Source organism: Sinohyriopsis cumingii, chromosome 10 (assembly GCF_028554795.1).
Source record: "Sinohyriopsis cumingii isolate HCF-2022 chromosome 10, ASM2855479v2, whole genome shotgun sequence".
Taxonomy (NCBI): domain Eukaryota; kingdom Metazoa; phylum Mollusca; class Bivalvia; order Unionida; family Unionidae; genus Sinohyriopsis; species Sinohyriopsis cumingii.
Window position 1 is genome coordinate 32601710 of NC_142970.1, and position 21692 is coordinate 32623401.

Consider the following 21692-nt stretch of genomic DNA (forward strand, 5'->3'; position numbering starts at 1 on the left):
CCAGCAACCGTTCTTAGATATGATAATAATCCACATGGCGGCGGAAGACACATATCTCCGGGAATCGTTAATATAACACCGACGTAATCGATGGCAGCTATCAAATAGATCTCGGAAGATCAAATCAGGCTCAACAAGGATACATCCTGTACACGTTCACACCACAAGTTCCCCCTGGAAATTTAATCGTGCAAGAACCAACTAATCCCGTGTATTTACGGTGTCACAATAATATGTTAACGCGAATAAATTTTAAACTCACAGACCACCTTAATCGCTTAATTGACATACGTGAAGAAGAGCTTGTAATAAATCTGTATGTTAAGTCGTAGGACTTTTGTCGTAAAGACTTCCGTCTTAAGGATTTCTGTCTAAGGACTTCCGTCGTAAGACTTCCGTCGTAAGGATTTCTGTCTAAGGACTTTTGTCGTAGATCTTCAGAATCAAATTCGATCAACTTAAAAAAATAAATAAAAAAATATTTTATTATTACTGGCACAAATTTGTGTTTGGTACAAATTAATCGGCCTAGGCAACTAAAAAAGCTGGTCGATGAAAGTAAAATTAAAATTTCTATCACAAAAAAAATAGGATTTATTAATTTTCCTGATTTTTACTGAAATTGTACAAATTACCTGATTTTGACTACCAACTACCCCGTCAGAAACATAAAAATGCACGAATTACTTGATTTGACTACCAACTACCCCGTCAGAAACATAAAAATGCACGAATTACTTGATTTGACTACCAACTACCCCGTCAGAAATAAGAAATTCTAACCTTGTCAAATTGTTCCTAACAAATTTTATTTATTATAAATTAATTTTATTTATTAATAATATTATTTTTACTGAGATTTTTTTTTTACTAAAATACAACGAAATTGCTCAATTTTCCTGATTTTGACTACCAACTACCCCGTCAGAAATCAAGTAATTCGTGCATTTTCTTTGATTTTGACTACCAACTACCCCGTCAGAATCAAGTAATTCGTGCATTTTTCTTGATTTTAGTAAAAAAAAAAAAATTAATTCAGTAAATAAATAAATTAATTCAGAAATAAATAATTTGTAAAATTAAGAAATTTGTACAATTTGATGTTTTTGATGGGGTAAATGGTAGTCAAATTAAGAAATTTGTACAATTTTATGTTTTTGATGGGGTAAATGGTAGTCAAATTAAGAAATTTGTACAATTTTATGTTTTTGATGGGGTAAATGGTAGTCAAATTAAGAAATTTGTACAAATTTGTTAAATTTCAGTAAAAAAAAACAAATTACTAACCCATCAAATTCAGAAATATTATTTCTGATCAAAGATCTCAGTCATCTTCAAAATTACTACTTTGGATCGTTTCACCAGTAACGAGGTTACTTTGGATCGTTTCACCAGTAACGAAGTTACCTTCTGACATTATTTTTCTTAATAGTCTTATGCGAGTACTAATCGTTTTCTTTGCCTCATACTCGTGGGATAATAACGACTTAATTCTTTCTACGGCGGTAGAAAGAGGAACGAACTCCTTCACATGATCATCTTCTACGGTAGCTAGCGACTGAAACATTGCCGATTGAATCCGTTTCATGAGCCTGTATTCAGATGATAGTGTGTGTGTCCCCATGGTTTTACGTTCTTGTAAAATCTCAAAGTCAGAAACTATTTTTTCAGGATTAAGTTCATCAGATATATTAATTCCATCTTTTTTCAATTTTTTAACAGCAACAATTACATCATTGATATTTTCATGGTTCATTTTAATATATATAACTTTTTAAAATAAAAAAAAAAATATCCCAGAACCCCTTCGAGTTCGTCGGGATGTTTCAAGGACAGCACAAACATATAACTTAATTAAGGTACGCTCAGCAAAAACCCACCCATAATAATTAATCCAGTGGGTGATACGAAAAATAGGTATCAACCACAAGTCAATATTGTGGTTGGGAATTTGCTGAGCGGGGGGGGGGGGTTTGCGGTTCCCCCCACTATTATAAAAATCGCAATTATGCGTACACCACCGACAAATTGTCAGCCATGGGGGTTTGATCCTGGACCGCGAGCGTCACAGTCCAATACCATACTGATCGAGCTATCAAACATTGTTACGAACATATGTTTCGGAAGTTAATATATAGCTAGCTATATAGCTAAGGAACCAATATTTACACTAAACAGCGGTTTCTGAATAATAACAGTTTCTGTATTTAACAGTTTCTGTATTTATACAGCGGTTTCTGAATAATAACAGTTTCTGTATTTATAACAGTTTCTGAATAGTAACAGTTTCTGTATTTATAACAGTTTCTGAATAACAGTTTCTGTATTTGTAGCGGTTTTCCTAAGCAGACTGAGAATCAATAACAACAGTTTCTGTATTTGTAGCGGTTTTCCTAAGCAGACTGAGAATCAATAATAAACAGTGGCATGAACACACAACTGCAGGTCGATTACCATGACAACGGTTTCTGTTTCACACACAGCTTCCTACGGATCAATAACATTATCATGATCTCTCGTAATGTTGTATGATGGGGAAATATTTAAAAAACATAAATAATACTTCTACGAGTAATTAATTACGATGTAATTAATTACGATGTAATTAGTTAAACTGACTAATTACGATCATAAAAAACCAACCATCTACGAAGAAACCTATATATTACAAAGTAATCTCCCCTTATATAATCAAAAATTCAGTAGTGTATGGAGGACCTACTGTGACATAAATTAAAAAAAATAATTCAATGTGGTGATGATAGTTAATAATGTGGTGATGATAGTTAATAATGTGGTGATGATAGTTATTGATACTTAAAGATAATTTTCTGTTTATATTTTTTCGAAAAAGCTGTTTTATATATATTTTCTGCGACTTTTTGTACTGAGTGCGGGTGAATATCAAAATATTTCGCAGCAGCACACATCGAACGCAATTTTATTTCTTCACCAGTTTCCATGTTTGTGGAAATTACCGCCCTCTTTCCGATTGTCTTACATCTTCCTGTATTTCCACATGTATTATTCTCGCTGTATGTGACAACACGAAGGTTGGATAAATTATTGTTTTGAGTGTCCCCGTCAATATGATCAATAACAAGACCGTCTTTGATCACTCCGAAGAAACATTCATACGTAAATCTATGACATAGATAATGTTTCTTTCCCCCCCCCCCGCATGTGAACATTAGATAACCATGATTAGTAATATAACCAACTTGTCTCTTCAACTTGCAGTGTCTGATGATACCATTAATATTTGATTCATAGTTTGTTATGACAGGATGTGGGACAAATATATTTTGCTCCATTATAATAATATTATACGTTTAAATCATTGTTTGTCTGAAATCTTGATATATAATCCCTCACGGATTTTATAGCGTTTTCACCGCTATTATTTTTTTGTCATAATATCTTTTAAGCTCTCTGAACCGTTTTCCGCCGCACTTCCCACATAATTCTGTCTTTCCTCGCACTCCAATACCACACCGTAGACATGGTATTGGTCCTAGACTTCCTCGTCGTATGTTTTGTGAGTGCATCCAACAAAATTCCTTTCTACAGGATTTGTTGCATCGATTTACCGAGCCGATCATCAACCATCTACATTGAGACATTATATATATATATATATAATTTTCTTTATTTAAATATTTGTTTTAATTATATGAACGAGTTTGAGAGATTATCCCAAACTAGGCCTGTTAAATATAAATTCAACCTTGACAGATTATCTTCTGACTTGCCAGTGCGAGATTTGGTTGATCCGAAAAATAAAAGTCTGATCTCGAAAATTCACGACGCCAAGAAAGAATTTTACACAGATGGTGCATCTCATACATGGTCAACGTTCAAGATTATACGCACTGACGGAGTCAAGGACACTGTCAAGGACGCTACAATGAATGACAAACGAGCGGCAACTATCATTAACTACATCGCTGAATACGAGGGCAATCAAAAATATTTCTTCAGAGTAAAATTTATTGTATTAACAGAAACAGATAGCTGGATTATCCGTGACAAATATGATCCTGTCCTTGGTAATAATAAAACTATCATATTAAGTAAAAATTCCAGACCGGGTCTACTGACGGGTATTGACAAACCGTATTATGAGCGAGCATATCCTGTAACGGCGGTTATTTATGGAATTTATGAGATAAATAAAAAACCCAACGTTGATAAACTAGCGCCGATGAAATTTTCAAGGTTAAATTGTGTGGCTGAACGAGTAATAGAACACTTTACAAACGCGATGCGTGGAAATGGATTAACTGATTTAAGGCGTGAAAAAATAATTCGTGGGCTGATTCGGTTAAGGATACCGGTGCTACAATAAAAGATGTTGCTGAGTTAGGAAAAATATTAAAATTTCCAATAACCGTGGCGACAATAACGGGAGAAATTCTGTACCAGTCGAAATATAAATCGAAGGGAGCTCCAATAAATATTATCGATCATAACGCGCACGCATGGACTAACGCGGTAACAATATTTCCACGTGATCGAACTGTTAGATTTTACCCCCCAGATAATTCTGTGGCAGATAATTCTGTGGCAGATAGTATGTTTGATTTTATCAACGAAATAAGTAAAACCGATCCTGTATCGGTATGGTTATTTAAAAGTAATGAGGAGGGTGAATTTGATCAGTTTGTCAAACCGAACGGTGAAATATATCGCACAGAATCCCTCCATGACGAGATGAAAAATCTTGCGACGTTTTTACAGTGCAAGCACGCGGAAAATACTGACAAATTACTAACTAATTGCTTTACCGTTCCATCTGTTGCGGCTCATTTCGCCAGAGAACGAAATTCATGGAAACCAACACGATTTGATTTACTCGAGGACGTACGCGCAAGTTGCGTCGAATATGGACATGGCGGATTATGGAATACCAAATACAATTACAATGATGTTATTTCGGTTGATATGGTTGCATGTTATCCAGGAAGTTTTCTGGGATACGGAGATTGTTCTACGTACTTTGAAAGATTTGGTCACCCTACAAACGAGACGACGCGAGTGGCAATTAATGGACCATTACCTGATTTTGATCTGACTGGATTCGCCTGTATTGAATCATTCGAGTTTAACGAAAATCTTCACAAGATTTGTTATGTTTGGTTTGGCAGACATTTTTGTGAAAAACGTTGGGCACCTATAGTTTTGTTGCGATATATGCTAGATTGTGCGATACTGACATCGTTGGTGGTCAGTGAGGCAATTATATCATATCATGCACAGACCAAAGTTTGGTTGCCCATGTCAGATTCTGAAGTTATTAGCGAGTTTAAGGATATTTCCGAAGATGATATTCCTAATAAACTCAAAACCGCAAAAGATCTCGGTAGAAAAATTATAGGTAAATTTACTCAAGGTGGTGCATATGATTATAAAAGACATCACGCACGATTAATTCTAGATGATGCCGAGTATGATTTTATAATCGCTGATACAACGGCGAAAAATACGTTTGTAAATCGAGAGAGTGTTTATTTATCCGACGGAACAAAATTAGGTACGATCGTTAGTTACATAAATGACGTATCCCCGCAATATACTCATCTAAGATCTTCCATGTTGGCTTATGTTTCTATAAATTTATTATCGATGATTAATAGATTTCCTGAGACCGCAGTCAGAGTCGCAACAGATTCGTTTTATATTTCAAGTAAATATTTAGAACCTGTTATGAAATTTACAAGTAATGATGAACGATGGGGTTCGTGGAGAATAAAAAAGGAACTATTACACAATTATGTAGAATCAGCAGATGTTCCAGTGAGAGATTTTTATCGTGAGGGTAATAAAATATCAGAAATGTCGAAGGCACCATCGTTGAGTGATCCAATAACTAGATATAAGACAGTATATCTCAATGGACCTGGTGGATGCGGCAAAACAACTCGAACGATTAATGTTTTTAGAAATTCAGATATAATCGTGCTGACACCCACACATAGACTTGCACGTGAGATGAAACAGCGGCAAGTACAATCGTGCACGTATCATAGTTTCTTTCGGTGGCGCGGGGATACATGGACTCCTGAACGGATGGGAGAAAAATATATACCTAAAATAATTATTTGGGACGAGATATGTACGGTCTCATTGGATACATTAAAAATGTTTCTTGATTGGTTGTTGACGAAAAATACCGCCATAATAATGTGTGGCGATCATGGTCAACCGCCGCCTTTTGTTGGACCATCTCCACATGATTGGTTAAAAAATTTCGTTGATTATTACGAAGAAATAGATGATGATCATAGAGCTCTTGATGCAAATTTGAGGGAGTTTAAAAAATTAATCAGATTACAATCAAACAAAATTCAGTGTGAAATAATACGTGGAGTGATCTCAGAGACATCAATGAGTGATTTTTTGAACTCATGGAGACCCACCGATTTGATCGTAGCAAGTAGAAAAATAATCAGAGACGCTTTACAACAGCAGTTATTTCAGCTGCATAAAGAACAATATTCAGAATTACCCGTTCCGTTATGTTATAGACCATCAGATACACGAAAACAGAATATTAATGTTGATATTCCAGGACCCTTGACAGAGTCAAGGAAACAGAATCTCGTATTAAATGATATTGTCGCCGTTGATATCAGTGTGGTCGAAGATGCAATACACGCTGACAAATCTCCATGGGTGTTGGGATACGCTATGACAATCCACTCGTCTCAGGGATTAACTATTTCTGATACACGAGTCTGGATTGTAGACGATCGCATCGAGTGGTCAAATTTAGTTTATTTAGCGGTATCGAGGGTCAGAAATATATCTCAATTACGTAGAATTATAATTCCTGAAATCGTTGATAAATTTAACATCATCGATGATGATATAATAAGAAAAAAATTAATCGGATACAAACAATCTGATAAAAAAAATAAACGTGACTTTGATCTTGATGTTGAATTTATTATTGAGTTAAAACAGCAGCAGAACAATCATTGCGCATGTTGTAATTGTATAATGTTATGGCGGTATTCGAGTAATGATTCAAGACAATTTACCGTAGATAGAAAAGATAATAGTCGCAGTCATACACGAGAAAATACCATGTTAACCTGTCTTGAGTGTAATCGACGTCGGGGTGCAGGCACCCTGGCGCTAGTTAAGTGATCGAAATCACCGGAGTGATCGCGGTGGTAGTTGTGTATCCGCGGGAATTATTTGTAGTTGTTCACGTGTAAATCCACGTTGAGGAGCGGCCGAATCTAATCTGTAGATTGCAGGTCTGGAAACGCCTACGTTTCTTCCAGTGGATCTTGTCACGGTAGATATTTTGTGTGTGGTAACACTCCAAATAGGATCAGTCGCTCTCGCTTTACCACCTTCAAGTTCACCAGGCTAATATAAATATCTGACTGTGACATCACCTAATATTTTTTGTTTTCCAGCATCTTTTCGTTGTGTTGGTATATTTTTTTTTGTGACCGCGCTAATGGGTTTCATGTTGGTTGTTCGTGTGATCTCATTATTTAATGCAGCTATCACGCCTGGTAATCTTGCAACCCATTCGCGAGATCTTTTATCCTGAATAAATTCCCTCGCGTATTGATATCCAAATAACCGCTCAGCAAGTGTTCGATTAAATCGCTCAACAATTGCTTGATCACGGCGAATTGCAGTATGACCTCGTCGTATTTTGGTATTATGTTGTTTTATCAGCGATGATACTGGACCAAGAAATACCTTACCAGGATCAACCTGTAGTAGCTGTGGCCATCGTAGACCACCTCGTGGTCCACCACCTCGTTGATAAATTCGTTCAAACGCATCGGCTACTTCAGATGATGTTTTCGCTGATAGCGGTTCTGCTTCTTTATATCTACTTGCAACATCAACTACGGTTAGCGCGTATTTGTACGTTTTTCCACGCACAGTATCATGCGGTAAAAACAGAATATCAGCTTGATGAACTTCATTAGGAACACTGACATCGAAATACGCGTACTGAATTTGTTTAGGACGTGGTAGATAAATTTGCCATATTGCCTGCCTGGACAACCACGCGCTAGCAGTAGAATGTTTAACCGCCGCTGCATCAGCGAGTTTACCAATTGCTGCTTTGCCTCTCCAGTATCCTCTCGGCGAATAATAAATTGATTCCATTATTAATTACCAGCCCCAATCGCTAATTTACCTTTCATCGAGGATCTTACTAACCAATTAGCTAATGATTCTCTAATATTTTTATTTTTTATAGAATTTAATGAATGAATTAATTTTACATCTGCAATATGCCTATCTTGTAGATTTTGACTTTTATAAGCTACATCATGAGCATGACAAGCTCGATCAATAGCATTCATTGGTTCCTCGCCTGGTTTTGGTTGATCCTGATCATCGAGCCTGATATCGAGTCTGGTACCAGGACCGCAATAATTATATCCTGGTAGATGTTTTTCTCCACTATATTTAGCCCATGGAGCACCTGGAAACTTTGACATCAAATTAGCAATATCACCACCGCGCTTATTAGGTAAAAACGAAAATTTCTTTCTACCGCACACAGAACATTTTCCACCGTACGCTATTTTTTTATTTTTTGTTGTAACCGTGGCTAAATCAGTAGTTGGAGTTTTAACTCTACAGCGTAAACAATATAATTTCATGTTATAATATATATGGATATAATTGATTTCTCAGCAACTCGGCAACGAGAGCCAGTTAAGCATCATCCTGCGCTACCGAACTCCATCAGAATGATTATCATAGGACCATCTGGATCGGGTAAGACGCAATTATTACTTAATCTGATAATGAGATGGCTGAAATGGGATAAATTATATTTAGTAGCACCATCCGTTGATGATCAACGATGTTATGATGTACTTAAAGATTTCAATGAAAACGCACGATTACTGGATGAGGATAATGATGTTATAGAGTTTATAACCGATATTGATGAAGCACCATCCGTAGATTCCATAGACGGATTTATTAATAATTTAGTTGTATACGACGATGTGATGCTAGATAAACAATCAAATCCAGCCAGAATATTTTCCCGAGGGAGACATAAAAATACAGACGTGATCTATGTTACTCAACGATATACACAAATACCAAACGTGATCAGAGACAACTGCAACATTTTAGTTGTGTTTAATGGCGTAGACACACACACGTTGCGAAATATTCATCAAACCTGGTGTGGTGGTGACATGGATATAATTAAATTCAAAAATTTCTTCTCACGAGCGCAAGCTACCCCGCATGGATTTATAACAATAAATCTACATGATCCAAGAACAAGATATCGTGTGGGTATTGATAAAATATTTGGGTAACAGGGGTGATGATAAAATTAAATTGAATTAAACAGATATCATTAATATAATGAACAACTGTGCGTGGTTACGTCAAGGAACCACTAACAATTGTAATAAAAAATGCCGTGGAGAATATTGCAAGAAACATAATTATCTTATAAAGAAAAATCCTCATGCTGGTCCACGAGGTTGTGTTGGATGTAACAACGGCGTTAGAGGATTATATCAGATTTGTAAAAATTGCGGTGGAGATCGATACAGAAGTTTGATGAACTATTACAGAAAAAGAAAGAACATAAATCCAAAAATAGAAAAACCACCATCAGAACTTGAATATTACTTGAAACATAGAACAAATTCCGAAGATTCAGATGAAGATGAAACAGATGAAGATTCCCATGATTCAGATGATGATTCCCAATATTGATAGCAGCAGAGAGGGGCGTCTACAATTCTGTTTGGGACAAACAATAATCGTAGACGTGGTAATTGACCTCTATGAGTGGTCACTATTTTTTTTTGGTAAAACACAAGGGTGACCACTCCCTTAAGTGGTCTGTTCACCCTCTCTGCTGCTGAATGACTGGAATAGAATGTTGACTGAATGACTGGAATAGAATGTTGACTGAATGACTGGTGTAGAATGTTGACTGAATGACTGGTGTAGAATGTTGACTGAATGACTGGGATAGATGTAGCATAAATAACTGCGATAAAATGTACTGACTATAATAAAATGTATCTGAAAGACTGGGATAGAATCTATTGACGTATATGGAGTTTAAAGAGTAAAGTTTTACAGATTTTCAGCCACCTATCGAGAAAGGCAGATGTGAATATTAATAAGGGAGAAATAACCAGAGGATTTTTTTCATCCAACTATTTTGAATGACACAGCTTACCCCTCCCATTATAAACACAACAAATACAGTTAAGCGTTTGGTAACTGGGCGCCAATTATCTGGATTATTAGTTGGTACAGAGAACTGCATTGTCCTCTGAAAGTATTGCTAATTACAGTGTGCATGCTTCTTTAAATGAAAATGGTTTGCCGATCACAACGCCAGTGCCATCCATTAAACAAAGTAACAAAAACAGAAGCAATCAATCGACTATCATCTTGAATAATTATAACTACAATGATATTGTTAAGAATGAAATTGACTATTATCTCCAATAATTTTATAACTACAATGGTATTGTTGCGACTGATGTCGACAATTATTTCATATAAATATACTGCAATGGCATTGCTCAGACTGAAATTGATACGATTTTTAAATATAAAATCCCATGTCATGTTGACGGTAAGGTATTGTTAATTTCAGCGCGACAACTTTCCAGTGGTATTGTCAGTTACGGGCAGATAACACCTGTCAGCATAAAGATACACCCTCGCATCCCACCCCTACAAGCATTACATAGTGTACAGTTAACCGTATCTTATATGGACTGATATCATCTATCAACATAAAGATACACCTCGTATCCTTCCCCGTACAAACATTAAACAGTGTACAGTTAACCGTATCTTATATGGACTGATATCATCTATCAACATAAAGATACACCCTCGTATCCCTCCCCGTACAAACATTAAACAGTGTACAGTTAAGCGTATCTTATATGGACTGCTATCATCTGGATCATAAGCAAGAGACCCAGTAATGGTCGTGTCTGTTCCTCTCTCTTTCATTTTGTCACTCACGGACCTATACCATTTGTTTATCAGCCAGTCAACTTTCCTTCCGGTAACATTATGTCAATCAGATATTGTTAACATGGATACGTAACGTAATGAGAAACACGAGTTCTCTCTGGTCCCTTTTTGCATTCCGTCTATACATTTTAAGCAAAATTCGGCAAATTCCAGACAAGTAACTCTAGATAAGCCGTTCTTGGTAGACAGACCAAACATAATTGTGACTGCAATCCTGAGAGTTGTCTTCTCTTTGTTACGGGAATGAAATTATCCTAATGATTGTAAATTATAGATTTTTGCAACTTTGTTCTTTGAGGATTTGAAGTTCGTTTCTCATACGAAATGTCAGCATAATAAACATAAATGCTTGAAAACATTGTAGCAATCATTACAAGTTTATATTTGTTATAAATTTATATTTAGTAATTAGAACAATGCAGTAATATTTTGAATAGACTCCTGTAATTTTCTCAGAATTGTTTGTACGTATTGTTTGTTGATTAAAACGTTTGCACAACGTATAGTATATTATTAAGAAATTATGCTTTCCTATTATGTTTGACGTATATTTTGACAACGTATTGGTTAATTTAAAACATTATATTACATCTCTTGTATATCTTGGCTACATTATGGTTTATTGATTTTTGACTATTTAGAGAATTCCTATTGCATTTCAAGTACATCTTGACTACGTTTTGATTCGTTGATTATTTGAGTATTTACAGTAGATTGCATGGCATTTTGAAATATTGCAGTTCTAGAGAAATATTAACTGGTAGTTCTTTATTAAGGGAAAAATTTCATGTTATTGTCATTTATAATTTTAGATACAGAATGGTGTTCTGTTTGATAAACCATAATTCTCTTCCCTTCGTTATAGACGTAATTCGAAACTAGTCAATCTCGTAATGTGCTATCTGTTTCGTCTCGTAATGGTGTGACACCTTCCTAGTATAAAAACCTGGTCCCTTCTCACACCCGCGTGATGTAACATCTGTTTCGTATCGTAATGGTGTTACACCTTCCTAATCACTAAGACGGAGATAAAGACAAAATGCTATTACGTTCTCCTTTCTAACTCAAAAAGCTTTCCCGCCAAACAAGTCTTATGGTAGTCATGGTGTCAAGACAAGTTTTATTATTAACCTGGCAGCCAAAAAAACCCCAAAATTTGTTCTTTTAATAATAATATTAATAATAAATACATAATACTCATCCTCAGTGAGCTGTTCTACCATTTTATTTTAAAAAATGTTCATGAACAAATCTTTCAATATGACTGTAGTTAAAAACTTTAAACTCTTATGCTCAAAGTTGTTTCATTCAATGCACATTTGACTTTATCACTGAGTCATCAAGTCTCTCATGAAAAAATATAACACAGGAAAGCGTTTGTCAATGAGTCATCAAGTCTCTCGTGAAATAATATAACAGGAGAGCGTTTGTCAATGAGTCATGAAATCTCTCGTGAAACAATTGTCATTGAGTCAATATAACACAAGAAAGAGGTTGTCAATAAGTCATCAAGTCTCGGCTAAAATAATGTAACACGAACGCGTTTGTCATTGAGTCAGCAAGTCTCACATAATACAATATAATACAAGAACACGTTTCAGAGAGAACGATTCGATTTGTGTTTCACATATGTGCTTTCATTGCCTTTTAAGTGATCTTAATTGTAAATCAATAACAGGCCTTAACTACCGCTTAACCAAAATTACTACCGTGTTCACTGACACAGCGATTTAGTTTCTTGGCATGACATATAAGTGTTCAATGATTGATTGCCATGTCTTGTTAGCTGACACAGCGGTTTATTTCTTCAAATGTTTGGCAAGTGTTCCATGACTGATGCTAGATTTTATAAGCTGTATGCACAGTGTTCACTTTCCCTTTTCATTATATTCATTAAAACTGTCATTCAACATACGTATTTGTGTTGTAGGCGCGATGCATACAAAACAGGACACTTCTTTCCTCATAAAAACTGACTTGAGATTATGATTTGGTTATGTCATGAAGAATAATTAACATGAGATTGTGACATGGTTATGACATGGAAATGATTACCATATGAGACTGTGACATGGTTATGACATTAAGAATGAATACCATATGAGACTGTGACATGGTTATGACATGAAAATGATTACCATATGAGACTGTGACATGGTTATGACATTAAGAATGAATACCATATGAGACTGTGACATGGTTATAACATTAAGAATGAATGCCATATGAAACTGTGACATGGTTATGACATGAAAATGATTACCATATGAGACTGTGACATGGTTATGACATTAAGAATGAATACCATATGAAATTGTGACATGGTTATGACATGGAAATGATTACCATATGAGACTGTGACATGGTTATGACATTAAGAATGTATACCATATGAGACTGTGACATGGTTATAACATTAAGAATGAATACCATATGAAACTGTGACATGGTTATGACATGAAAATGATTACCATATGAGACTGTGACATGGTTATGACATGAAAATGATTACCATATGAGACTGTGACATGGTTATAACATTAAGAATGAATACCATATGAAACTGTGACATGGTTATGACATGAACATGATTACCATATGAGACTGTGACATGGTTATGACATGAAAATGATTACCATATGAGATTGTGACATTACTGTGTCATGAAGAATGGTTATTATATGAGAATGTGACATGGTCTTGCCTTGAAGAACACACACACACACACACACACACACATATATATATATATATATATATATATATATATATATATATATATATATATATATATATATATATATATATATATATATATAATTCTTTTGAAAATATATGATTATCTAGCCTTTAATTAGGGAACTTTCCAGGAATACAAAGATTATTATATTCATGTATCTTGTGGAGCAAGTGGAAGAGTTCTATATTTAATTAGATTCCTATGCCCACTTTTAAAGCTATTTAATTTTGATATAAGTGATCTTCGTTGCGAAGGAGCCTAGATACCTTACTTGGTAGAGCGCCGGACTCGTAATACAGAAGTCGCAGGTTCAATAACCATCCAGGTCAACTCGATTTGGCTGCTTCTGTATGTCATTGGGAAGGGCTCTTAGTATCATTTCCTTGCCATGACATAGCCAATAATGTACAAACAAAAGACAAATCTTTGAGATCAGTTTGAATGTTCAGGTTATCTTGCCTACACAGTTTGGACATTTAAAGTTCAGTGTTGAAAGATAGATAATTCTCATGCATCACATGTATGTCTACACTAGCCTGAACAATACAGTGTGCGTGTGTATTTGTGTCTGTGTGTCTGTAGGTCTACACCAGCCTGAACAATACAGTATACAGTGTGTGTGTGTGTATTTGTGTCTGTGTGCCTATATGTATACACCAGTCTGAACAATACAGTATACAGTGTGCGTGTGTTTTTGTGTCTTTGTGTCTGTATGTCTACACCAGCCTGAACAATACAGTATACAGTGTGTGTGTGTGCATTTGTGTCTGTGTGTCTGTATGTCTACACCAGCCTGAATAATACAGTATACAGTGTTTTTTATGTGGCTGTATGTTTACACTAACCGGAACAATACTGTATACAGTGTGCGTGTGTATTTGTGTCTGTATGTCTACTCCAGCCTGAACAATACAGTATACAGTGTGTGTGTGTATGTCTACACCAGCCTGAACAATACACTATGCAGTGTGTCTGTATGTCTACACCAGCCTGAACAATACAGTATACAGTGTTTTGTATGTCTGTATGTCTACATTAGCCTGAACAATACAGTATACAGTGGGGTGTTTGTGTGTCTGTGTGTCTACACTAGCCTGAACAATACAGTATACAGTGTGGGTTTTGTCTGTGTATAGGTATGTCTACACTAGCCTGAACAATACAGTACACAGTGGGTGGATGTTTGTGTGTCTGCACTAACCTGAACTATACAGTATACAGTGTGTGTGTGTATGTGTTTGTGTCTTTGTGTTTGTTTCACTCTACTTTAATCACATGCCACATAAAATATTTTGATATATGGAAAACAATGTCAATAAACATAGCTAAAAGACCAAAGCTGTGCTGGCGAAGTTCTCTCTGTTCTATCTGTGGGACCAACTTCGTACTGACATAGTTCCTAATGTGTTCTCTGTCGGGAAGGGAGGAATTTACATGTCCAACTTTGTACTGGCATAGTTCTTTATGAGTTCTCAGTAAGGGAGGGGGTAAATTTTTGTGTCCAACGTGACACTGGTATAGTTCCCGGTGTGTTCTCTGTAGGGGAGTGGCTCATGTTTTGTGTCCATAGTCATACTGGCATAGTTTCTAATGTGTTCTCTGTAGGGGAGGGAGGTATATATGTGTCCAACGTCGTACTGGCATAGTCCACAGTGTGTTCTATGTAATGCAAGGGGTCATTTGAATAGTAGTGGAAAATTTGCCTTTCCTGAATCCAGCGTAGCATTAGCATAGTTCTTAAATTCTCTCTGTAGGGAAGTCTTTTAAATCTTATTTTGAATTCTATCGCTCATGTGTCCAATGTACGAAAAAACTAACAAAAGAAAAAATAACAGAAAACCCGCATCGTATTGCACCATTCACGAAATTTACTTTTGTTTCAAATAGTGTTTAACTCAGCAAAATAGACAATAGGCCATAGATAAATGATAAAATATGTCAAATGTAGGATACATAACAACTGAGTTTTATGATCTGCATGGCAAATCTTGTCACCAAATCCCTTTATGTTTGGAATAACTGCAGTGAGTGAAAGCACAAGGTGATGTTTTATGCACTTTATGACGGAGTGTATACTGCTATGATCTGTCCGTCTGTCATATCGATCTGTCCATCCACTTTATGGCGGAATGTATACTGCTATGCTCTCTCCGTCTCTCATGTCCATATGTCTATTCACTTTATGGCGAAATGTATCTTGATATGACTCTGTCTGTCCGTCAAGTCCATCTGTCCATTCACTTTATGGCGGAGTGTATGACTGTCCGTCTGTCATGTCCATCTGTCTATTCACTTTATGGCGGAGTGTATACTACTATGACTGTCCATCTGTCATGTCCATTCACTTTATGGCGGAGTGTATGAATCTGTCCATCTGTCATGTCCATATGTCCATTCACGTTATGGCAGAGTGTATGAATCTGTCCATCTGTCGTGTCTATCTGTCCATTCACTTTATGGCAAAGTGTATAATGCTATGACTGTCCATCTGTCATGTCCATATGTCCATTCACTTTTCCGTTTCTGCACGATATCTTTAGTTTTCCGTCATCTGATGTTACTAGACTTTGTGGATATCTTGCACTCGTGGTAAAGTAGAACCGATTTTTGGATAAAACATAAAATAGCATGGTCCCCTAGACTAAGAGAAGTAAAATGAGGTCTGTACAATAAGATTACTTTTGCAACACGTACCCTGACTAAACTTTGTGCATAGCCTGAAGAGATAACATGGAGCGATAACTTTTGATTTAGTGGTCAGTAGGCCAAAGGTTAAAATTAATATCGTTAATAAAAAGAATATTACATCAGTACGATAAACTTAGTTCTGTATCACATACCGAGACAAACTATGTATGCCTTGCACTTGGGTATGAAACAAAGGTATCGATTTGGGGATAAAATAATGAAGAGGCAAGGTCACTGTGACAGTAGAAAAATGGTTTCTGTACAAAACATTCAGTACTTGACCACGCAGATTCAACAACGTTTGAAATGACTTGCAAGTTTAATAAGATATAATGTTCTCGAATTTGTGGTGAAAGGTCAGAGGTCAAGATCACATCGACTGAAGGAAAGAAATTGTTTTTGCATAATAAGTTTACTTCTGGGGTTCGTATACAATACATGGAAGAAGACTGTTGACACTAGTGTTGATGGGTCAATGGTCAGGTCGCTGTGACTCAAATACGAATTGGTTTTGGGAAATACCTTTCGTGCTTAAATCGGTTTCTTAACCTAACTGGTTTGTACAAAATGGTAATTAAAAAAGTCCATAAATTACGGACACTAGAGGTCAAAGTCAAGTTTAATATGAAAATACTGCTTTCTGTTCACTAATCTAAATTCAAAATCGCATACATCGACCAGTCATTGAGACCCCTTAGTCAAGTAATCCCCGAATCAACCATGTCATACAAGTGCCTATCTAGACGACTATCATACACGGAGCGGGCCTATCACGTGTCGCTCTTGGTCCTCTTGTTATCATATTCAAGACGTGACAAAAAATATGTGCTGAATCTTTCGGTGGAGAATGTTACAAGTTATGTGCATATGTAGTGGTTTTTAAAAGTCCTATACAATCGGGTGGTTTGCTGAAATGTGCTTAGCTTCTAATTTCATATAAATATTAAAAGAACATATAAACCCTAATAGAAGTAAATTGTATATATGTTTACATGACAATTGAACTGGGAAAGTATGATCTTTCGAAACAACAAACCCTGTATTACTTTTGCGGATATAATTTGTCTCATACACATACTTGCCGAGACAACCTATTATTCTCTCCTTCTGAGTCGGTTAATGAGTGTAGATTATAATCACGTGACTAGACAGCTATACCAAAAAACAGGTGTATTCATTATTTATTGTAATTTCTGAATAAGTTTCAAAAGTTATTTATTTTAGTTTATGCTATGTAAATAATATCGTCCACATCCATTTTCGTAATTAGACAATTTCAACGGACATTTGATGTGTATGTTAAGAGAAGAAAGAATTAAATTGTTTTCATAAATGTACTAAAGACAAATACCCGGTAAATAGGTACTTATTTATACACTGAAATCTAATGTGCCCTTGGAAGTTTTATCTTTTCGGATAAGAATTTAAAAAAAAAACTGCATGAATCTACAAAGTGAAAGGGAAGAGAAGGACTATCTTAATGGTATCTAAATCAAGCGCTTTCTTGCGTGTGCGTGTACTGGCGTGCGTGTGTGTGTGCGTGGGTGGGTGTGATAAGCAATCCATTGCCCATTTGCACAGAGCAACCAAAATAAAAGCTGTGGAAGTAATTAACTTGACGTCCATGCCCGGCCTGAAAATCGGGTTGTCGTATAAAGGTTTCAAGAAAGTAAAGTTGCCGATTTGTAAAATCAACAATTCAGATTCTTACTCTTTCTTTTACTTGTCTCGTTGTTACCCCAAATTCTTGTCACATTGTTACCCTAAATACTTGTCTCATTGTTACCCTAAATACTTGTCTCATTGTTACCCTAGATGCTTGTTGAATGGCTGAATGTGTTTTAAATGATACACGAGGTCTAGTGTTCTAGAAGGATTTAGCTAATTGATATGGCGATGTCTTTCTTCTCGTAAATGCCCAACAGGAAAACAATACGCACAATAAAAAAATGCCATTATCATCCTGTTGCAGAAGAGTACAATATTTATCGCCTCATTGTTTCTCTCACGCTCTTGTACTAAATGACAGGAACAATGAGGCCCAATTTATACCTATATAAATTTTCTTTAAATAAGGAAGAACACGTGTTTCCCAATTTTATTTTACATTAGTATATATGTGCTTTAGTGAACGCACAGAAAAGGCGTGATATTAGATGTCGATCATTTGTGCATTCAAATTTTATTTGCAGCATTAATCTTTGATACAGTCATAATTGTACCTTGGAATGAAGCATTCCTGGTAGGTGGTCAAACTTACAGTATGTAAAGCGAACTACCTCATGTATATTAGTATCAGAACAATGAATATGTCAATGTGACAATACAGTCGGCATAAACTAGATCATGTATCTTAGTATCAGAACAATGAACATTTCAATGTGACAATACAGTCGGTATAAACTACCTCATGTATGTTATTATCAGAACAATCAACATTTCAATGTGACCATACAGTCGGCATAAACTAGATCATGCATGTTATTATCAGAACAATGAACATTTCAATGTGACAATACAGTCGGCATAAACTAGATCATGTATGTTATTATCAGAACAATGAACATTTCAATGTGACAATACAGTCGGCATAAACTACCTCATGTATGTTATTATCAGAACAATAAACAGTTCAATGTGACAATACAGTCGGTATAAACTACCTCATGTATGTTATTATCAGAACAATAAACAGTTCAATGTGACAATACAGTCGGCATAAACTACCTCATGTATGCTATTATCAGAACAATGAACAGTTCATGTGACAATACAGTCGGCATAAACTACCTCATGTATGTTATTATCAGAACAATGAACATTTCAATGTGACAATACAGTCGGCATAAACTACCTCATGTATGTTATTATCAGAATAATGAACATTTCAATATGACAATACAGTCGGCATAAACTACCTCATGTATGTTATTATCAGAACAATGAACAGTTCAATGTGACAATACAGTCGGCATAAACTACCTCATGTATGTTATTATCAGAACAATGAATATTTCAATGTGACAATACAGTCGGCATAAACTACCTCATGTATGTTATTATCAGAACAATGAACATTTCAATGTGACAATACAGTCGGCATAAACTAGATCATGTCGCAAGCTTCAATATGTAGCTTTTATTACAAGAGAGATGAGATACGAGATATCAAGTTACGTATAATGAAGACTTATCGATTAAGATAAGACTGTCGTTCCCATTCATAACATGTACATGGCGATAATATTGTTCACATCTGAACACCTGCATAAAGAAGTTTTATGCCTAGTCAATGTTATAGTCAGTGCCGGCTTAAACACCTGCATAAAGAAGTTTTATGCCTAGTCAATGTTATAGTCAGTACCGGCTTAAACACCTGCATACAGAAGTTGTATGCCTAGTCAATGTTATAGTCAATGCCGGCTTAAACACCTGCATAAAGAAGTTTTATGCCTAGTCAATGTTTTAGTCAGTGCCGGCTTAAACACCTGCATAAAGAAGTTTTATGCCTAGTCAATGTTATAGTCGGTGCCGGCTTAAACACCTGCATACAGAAGTTGTATGCCTAGTCAATGTTATAGTCAGTGCCGGCTTAAACACCTGCATAAAGAAGTTTTATGCCTAGTCAATGTTATAGTCAGTGCCGGCTTAAACACCTGCATACAGAAGTTGTATGCCTAGTCAATGTTATAGTCAGTGCCGGCTTAAACCCTGTTTAGGCTCTAAGGCCCTTAGGTAGTCGAAATCCAATTATCTCCTAATACGTTTTAACAATAGTATTTTGATCCGTTTTCACAGGGCCCATAGGCCTGCGCCTGCTCTGCCTATTTGGTAATACTGCACTGGTTATAGTCATGTCGGAAATTACCGAATTCAGGAGCCCATATGTATAAATAACATGCGTGCTATTTTTATCCGAGTAATTGTTTCATTCAGTAAACACACACACACACACACACATACACGCACACATACACACACACACACACACACACACACACACACACACACTGCTGTTGCTGCTTTGAATTTAAATCGTTGACATGCGCGACCCCTTAATTTGTACGGATTACGCACAGATTCATTTTTCTGATTATCCGCTTATTATCAATGCCGCCCAAGCAACCCAGGGAAGAAAGGGCGTCAACATGGCCGACACCCGTCCTGCCTCCGGTAGAGAAATGAGCCCTAGGGATTTCGTATCCTCCACTCCACAAATCCATGTTCTTGTCCTTCCTCCGTCCATCAATCCTCTAGTTTGCCTTTCAGCTGTTACACGGTTATGTCGATTCTATGCCCAGTTATTTATATATGTGGGCGCTCACTACCCTAACGTTGCTAAATGCAATGGTTACATTCCCGGATACAATAATCGAGTTGCGAATTTTCCTAAAAGGTTATTTGTTTCGTTTCTTGTACTTAGTGTACTTATTATTTTCCAGAAAGATACCAATAAGGTTGGCTTGTGGTGGCCATACGATTCTTGTCTTTTTCTTGATTTGGTTTTCGCGTCGCCTTTATGTGACGTCACTAGCAACATGACAGTCCGGATTGTTTTTCATGGCCACAGAGTTTTCGCCTTAAAGAGGAATTTCTCGAGTCAGAATGACAGCTGTATTTGATAATTGTTTTACGTTTGCTATATTTTTCTGATGGGGGGGAGGTGAAGTGCTATGTTTTGCCTGTGTCTGCTATACTTTTTCTGTGTTTTGATATGTATGCTTTACTCTGTGTCTGTGTGTGCTATATGTCCTTTTACTGGGTCTTCTGCGCTACGAGTCTTATTGTGTGTGTGCCAAAAATGCACGTGTCCATTTTCTGGGTCTTCTATTATGAGTGCTATACTGTGTGTGCAATAGATGTGTATGTCCTTTTCCTTGGTCTTATCCTATGAGTTCTATAATGTGACTGCTACAGATATTATCCTATGTGCCAATGTGTGTGTGTGGGGGGGGGGGTAGGGGTATTTTCCTTGTTGTTTTTTTTTTTTTTTTGTTGCTTTTTTTGTTTTGTTTGTTTGTACGTCGATTTTATTTTATTTGGGTTGGCAATTTCTTTCTCTTTTAGTCCGCAGGTAAAATATTGGGCCCTTCGTTGACTCGTCTTTCCAGATGAAATCGTATTATTTAATTGTTGTATTATCAATCTTCTTTTCTGGTGTTTTTCTTTTAACTCCCTCCTTTCTGGCGTCTTCCTTATTCTCTGTCCTCGCGGTGTCTTGTCTTTTCCTTCTGAT

At 36.1% G+C, this 21692-nt stretch overlaps 1 long non-coding RNA gene across 1 annotated transcript; it reads right to left on the reverse strand.

Annotated features, from left to right (window-relative positions):
• Positions 1 to 19580: 19580 nt before the first annotated feature.
• On the reverse strand, positions 19581 to 20995 carry LOC149789849 (uncharacterized). The gene is made up of 2 exons (XR_016423984.1): positions 19833 to 20995; positions 19581 to 19776 (listed from the first exon to the last, which is right to left on the reverse strand). It is a non-coding gene; the product is annotated as an uncharacterized LOC149789849 (long non-coding RNA).
• Between the last annotated feature and the right edge of the window lie 697 nt (positions 20996 to 21692).